The sequence below is a fragment of the Erigeron canadensis genome, chromosome 5 (assembly GCF_010389155.1).
Source record: "Erigeron canadensis isolate Cc75 chromosome 5, C_canadensis_v1, whole genome shotgun sequence".
NCBI lineage: Eukaryota > Viridiplantae > Streptophyta > Magnoliopsida > Asterales > Asteraceae > Erigeron > Erigeron canadensis.
In genome coordinates, this window is record NC_057765.1 from 15,024,523 (window position 1) to 15,030,780 (window position 6,258).

Genomic DNA, 6,258 nt, shown 5'->3' on the forward strand with positions numbered 1-6,258 from the left:
TTACTTAGAAATGCCACTTTCATTATATTGCTATCAATTGTGGAATCCAAGTATATTGCCAACATTCGCATTGTTTTGGTTGTAGCGATTGATGGTGTAAAATGTTACTTTAATTACATGCGTAGTTATAAGTTGTTAGATTTTTGGTAACTTGGCTTCATTTGTGGTTTCACTTGGCATCTTAGGTCATCATGTAGAAATATCGTATTAAGTTATGTTATCCTTGTTCATCATTTGTTGTGTAATCGATTTTAGTGTGAATTAACATTTGTGATATCAATATATAGCTTGGTTAACATAATTACTTATGTCAATCTCACTTAATTATCTTTGTTTTATTTTGATTACACTTATCTCATGAAATTCGTTTAAGTGTTATGGGCCATTATCAATTGGGCCTTATGTGTCATGGGCTTTTAAATGTTTTGGGCTTACATTAGTTATTGGGCTTTACCTTATTTGGGTTAGGTGCATAATGGGTTATAGTGGTTATTGGGCTATAAGGCTTATTGGGCCAAGTGGGCCTACTGAGTTGTGTTCCTTATGGGTTCATTATTTGGGCCGGGTTAGCCCATTATGGTTCTTAGTTCATTACATAGCCCATTATGCCATTTATAAGATTACTTACAAATTTTCTGTTTTATACTTTATTTTTAAGAAATGTTAGCTACTATTTTGGGGTCAAGACGAATTATTTGGACCTTCATGATTTTTACACAGTGACTTATATGTATCTAGTATTTTTGTGAATTTTTGGTGAATTTTTAGATGATGTTTGGTGTCCGTAAAAATTATCCAAACACGAACTGTCCCGAATGGGCACTGCTTGCGACATCAGAAGTTTTATAAAAGTTCTTGATGTTCTGATTGTTAGAAAAATCCCATGATTTTATTTTAAGTTCAAAACACATTGAAATTACTTTTCACCAAGTATGATTTCCTGGAACTTTATGGATTAGGAGATAAAAATTGTTAAAGTTTATAAAATATTCATACAAAATTACAGTTTTGACCAGTTTCAGTAGAAAAATCATAGCTTACTTTGTTTGCCCAATGCATGCCTTTACTTTATGGCTTCACCCAATACTTATTTTGGCAAACCCAATACATTTTGTTCATCCTAATTCATCTATTCATCTTTCATTAGTGTTTTCTCCAGATTTTATTTCATATTTTATGGACAAATCATGTGATGAAGGTGATGAATTTATATTTGTGTTTTTGTGATTTCGGTTAGTGACTTTTATGCATTGTTTGGTCTTGAATTCTTATAAAATCCTTATTTTTTGTACTAACTTCATAAATCCCAGATTATTAACATGTATTTAATCATCAAAATATATATATGAAATCATCAATTAAAGACCCATCTCAAATCTCAAATCAAAACAACTTAAACTAGTGCAAATCCAAGCATGCATGTAATCATCTCATCATTTTAACAACAAATCTTTATCCAACTTCAATTCAACAACTTAAAAACATATTTTTATGAAAAACTCCAGAAATATATTCATCAAGATATATAAAAATATGACCATATTTCAAAGGAAAAATCACTTTAAAAGTTATTTAATCTATAACAACACTTTTGGGTCTTAAACTTGTTGAATTCTTGAATCTTTTCTCTAGATCTTGACATGCAATATCATGAAAGAAAAGATTCTATCAACTTGCCCTCATCAAGTGTATATTCAAAAGAAAACTTGAAGATTCATAAAGAAAACATGAGTTTTTGATAAAACCTTTAAGCATAAACATAAGCAAGATTTAATCTAGTGAAAGGAGGGAAGATTATACCCTTGAAGAACACTTTTTGATGATGAGAATATGCAGATTTTCGTGACCCTTAATGCCTCCAACAACCCTTGTTTCAACCTTAATATAACCCTTAAACTATGCTTGAATTAATCCTTTGTAAATCTAGCCTATAACCCTTATTATTAATATGTGTTTAGATGGATTTTTCTTCCTTTATCTTCCTTGAGGGCTGCCAAAAATGAAGAGAGAAAAAGAGGAGAGAAAGTAGTTGTTTGAGTGTAAGAATGTGTTTGTGTGTGTGTTGGAAGAATAAGTGTTGGAGTGTTAATTGTATGGGGAGTATAAGGGAGGATGAATTTTGATTGGAGGTGTTGTATGGGGAGTGGGGAGGGCTGGCCATCAAGGGGGTTTTGAAGGGATTTTCTTATTTTTTTTTTGTATAAAAATAGTGTATATATATTGTAGTGTAAGTATAGGTTAAGTGGGTATTTATTTTGTAAGTGTTATGTTAGTTAAATGTAGGTAATTAGTTGTTTTGGTTAAAAATATATAAGTGTATGTATATGTCATGTATATATGTATGTATGGATATATTCTTGTATTTTTAGTTGGTTACATAAGCTATTAGTTGTAAACTTGTATTTATTTTTAAGCATATATATATATACTTACTCATTATTTAAGCACTTTATATACATATAACTTACAAATATTTTCGAGATGGAAATTTTTATTTTCATGGCCATATTTACTTAAATTTGGTTTGGTGTTTAATTTGTTGGACAACTTATAGGAAATTTGGATTGTTATCTCAACTTGTGAGTTTTACATTATTGTTTATATAACTTAATTGGTTAACAATAAAAATTTTTGTTCAAAGGTATTTTATGAAGTTCATTTAAAACTAGCTTATTGCTTGAGATTATCTCGAATGATTATAGTTATTATTTATGGCATTTCTAAGGCATTTCACCGTACTAGAGGGCAATTGTCAATATGCCTAAATGTCTAGAAGGTCAATTTCCCTAACAAACCTCTAGGGATAGATACCTAGATAAATATAAGTACGTTGTCTTAGTCGGAAAAATGAGGGTTGTCACAATCTTAATTTTCATTCTATCAACGCCCTTGTAGACAAACAACTAGTTGATGGTCTACCGGACTTCAAATATAACACCAATCATGTTTGTTCCGCATGTGCCATTGGTAAACTTAAGAAAGCGTCTCACCGACCAAAGAAACACTTGAGCACTGATGCCCCTCTCCATCTTCTCCACATGGATTTATGTGGACCTATGCGTGTTCAAAGTATCAATAGGAAACGATACATTCTGGTCATTGTTGATGACTTCTCTCGTTATACTTGGGTTTATTTTCTTCATGAAAAGAGTGACACACCACAAGTTATCATCGACTTCATAAAACGAACTGAAGTTAACCTTCAATCCACAGCTCGTATTATTCGCTCTGACAACGGTACCGAATTCAAGAATGCCACTCTTGAGACTTTCTTCAACTCAGTTGGTATCACTCATCAATTTTCTGCCGTGCAAACACCTCAACAAAATGGAGTCGTTGAGCGTCGTAACCGTACTCTTGTTGAAGCTGCAAGAACTATGCTTGCTCACTCTCGCCTTCCCCCTAACTTTTGTGCCAAAGCTATTGCTACAACATGTTTTACCCAAAATAGATCCATCATCAACAAGAGGTTTGATAAAACTCCATATGAAGTCATCAACAATAGAAAACCAAATGTGAATTTCTTCCATATCTTTGGTTGTGTGTGCTATGTTCTGAACGATCATGACAGCCTTGGAAAATTTGAACCAAAAGGGGATGAAGCATACTTTATTGGTTACTCTAGGGAATCAATTGCTTATCGTGTGTACAACCGTCGCACCAAGAGAATTCAGGAAAGTATGAATGTTAAATTTGACGAACTTTCAGGAATGCTTCTTGAACAAAACCGTTCCCTTCCTCTTTCTCCACAAACTTCCGCACCTAACTCTGTCTCCCCTCTGATGAACATTTTTCCAACTCCAACGCCCACCGAGCTGGATACTGTGTTCGACGAATTCTATCATGATCATCCTTCACCAACACTTCCGTCTTCATCAATGTCTGATAATTCTACCATCAATATCAATCAAAATGAGATCTCATCTTCTGATCAACAAAGTTCCTCTCCCTCGTCTATCTCACCAGTATTAACTCCTCCACACATTGCAAATTCTCCCACCCCACTCGCATCATCTTCTTCTGACTCTACAATGGCTTCTCCACCGTTTCCCTCATCTCAAACAAATAACATTGGATCTGAAACCATGATTCTACCTGATGAACCTACATTTAAGCAAGCAACTGAACAACACTCTCAAGGCTTTACCAATTCTGATGAGGACAATGCACCGACTGCACCTCTTCCTCACTCCCGAAAGTGGTCATGTTGCATGCTTTCTCATCCGCCTAGTCAAATTATTGGAGATCCTAATGCTGGTCGGACCACTCGAGCTGCTTCCGCTAATGAATGCTTATTTGTCAACTTCTTAAGTATGGTCGAACCCAGTAGCGTCAAAGAAGCATTACAAGATCCCGATTGGGTGAAAGCCATGCAAGATGAATTACCCCAATTTGAGCGTCTTGAAGTGTGGAAATTGGTTCCAAATCCGCATTCTCACAAAGAACCAATTAAGACAAAGTGGATCTTCAAGAACAAAAAAGATGAAGGTGGTGTTGTTGTTCATAACAAGGCTTGACTTGTAGCCAAAGGTTTCTCTCAACAAGACGGGGTGGATTACGATGAAACTTTTGCTCCTGTTGCCAGAATTGAGGCCATTCGCATTTTTCTTGCCTATGCTGCTTTTAAGAACTTTACAGTTTATCAAATGGATGTCAAGTCTGCTTTTCTCAATGGAATCTTGAAAGAAGAAGTCTATGTTGAGAAACCTGAGGGCTTCGTTGATCCAAAACATCCTACTTATGTCTACAAGTTAGATAAAGCTCTTTATGGTCTAAAACAAGCTCCTCGTGCATGGTATGATGCTCTCTCTACTTATCTTCTGAAATCTGGATTCTCCAAAGGTACCATTGACACCACCTTGTTTATTAAAAAGCAAGGTAATGATATTCTGTTAATCCAAATCTATGTTGACGACATCATATTCGGGTCCACTAATCCTACATACTGCAAAAACTTTGTTGCTCTTATGGTTAAACATTTCGAAATGAGTATGATGGGTGAATTAAACTTTTTCCTTGGTCTTCAAGTTAAACAATTGTCAAATGGTATTTTTATTTGTCAAAATAAATACATTCTTGACATGTTAAAAAAGTTTGATATGTCTCACTGTTAACCGATTGGGACACCCATGGAGGTTCGTACCAAAATTCATGCTGATTTACATGGAAAACCGTTTAACCAGAAATTGTATCGCAGTATGATAGGATCCCTCCTATATCTAACTGCTAGTCGCCCGGATATAATGTTTGCAACATGTATGTGTGCTAGATTTCAAGCTAACCCTATGGACAGCCATGCTCAATCTGTTAAACGGATCTTTCGGTATCTTAATGGTACTATTAACCTTGGTTTATGGTACCCGAAAGAAACCGGTTTCGAATTAACGGCTTTCTCAGATGCAGATCATGCAGGGTATAAGTTAGATTGCAAAAGCACTTCTGGCAGTGTGCAATTCCTTGGTGACAAGTTAGTTGGATGGTCTTCAAAGAAACAAACTTGTGTTTCTACCTCAACAGCAGAAGCTGAATATGTCGCTGCTGCTAGTTGTTGTTCTCAAGTTCTGTGGATGAAGATACAACTCTCTGACTATGGTTTTAAGTATGAGCGCATTCCGATTTACTGTGACTCCAAAAGTGCAATTGCAATTTCTTGCAATCCTGTTCAGCATACAAAGACAAAACATATCGATGTAAGGTACCATTTCATAAAAGATCACGTCGAAAAAGGTAACATCGAACTTTACTTTGTCCCTACAGACTACCAACTTGCGGATCTTTTCACTAAACCCTTAGATGAACAAAGGTTTAATTTTTTGAAAACCAAGTTGGGTATGCTCGACCTTCAAGCTTAATTGTCATCCTGTCATGCTATCTATGTTTTTCTTCTTTTTCAAACAATTGATGTATGTTTCCGTAACTTTACATGCAATATTTGAGGGGGAGAACAATTGCATGCTTCTAGGGGGAGTAAGTCGATTTTATCCATTAATCTGTATGCACGTTCCTAGGGGGAATTTGTATTCATCTATGCTTTGCTTCTGATTATGTGTTTTCCAAAAATTTTTCCCATCTTTTCCAAAAAATTTTCAAATCTAACCTATCTTTTCCATATTTTTCCAAACTTTTCCTTTCATAAAAAAAAAAAAAAAAACCCGAATTCTCAAAAACCGGTTTTGACCACTATATAAACCGGTTTCGAAGTCATTTGACCCTTTCGCAAAATTTTCTAAGTCTTCTTAACCTTCTCAAATACCGGAA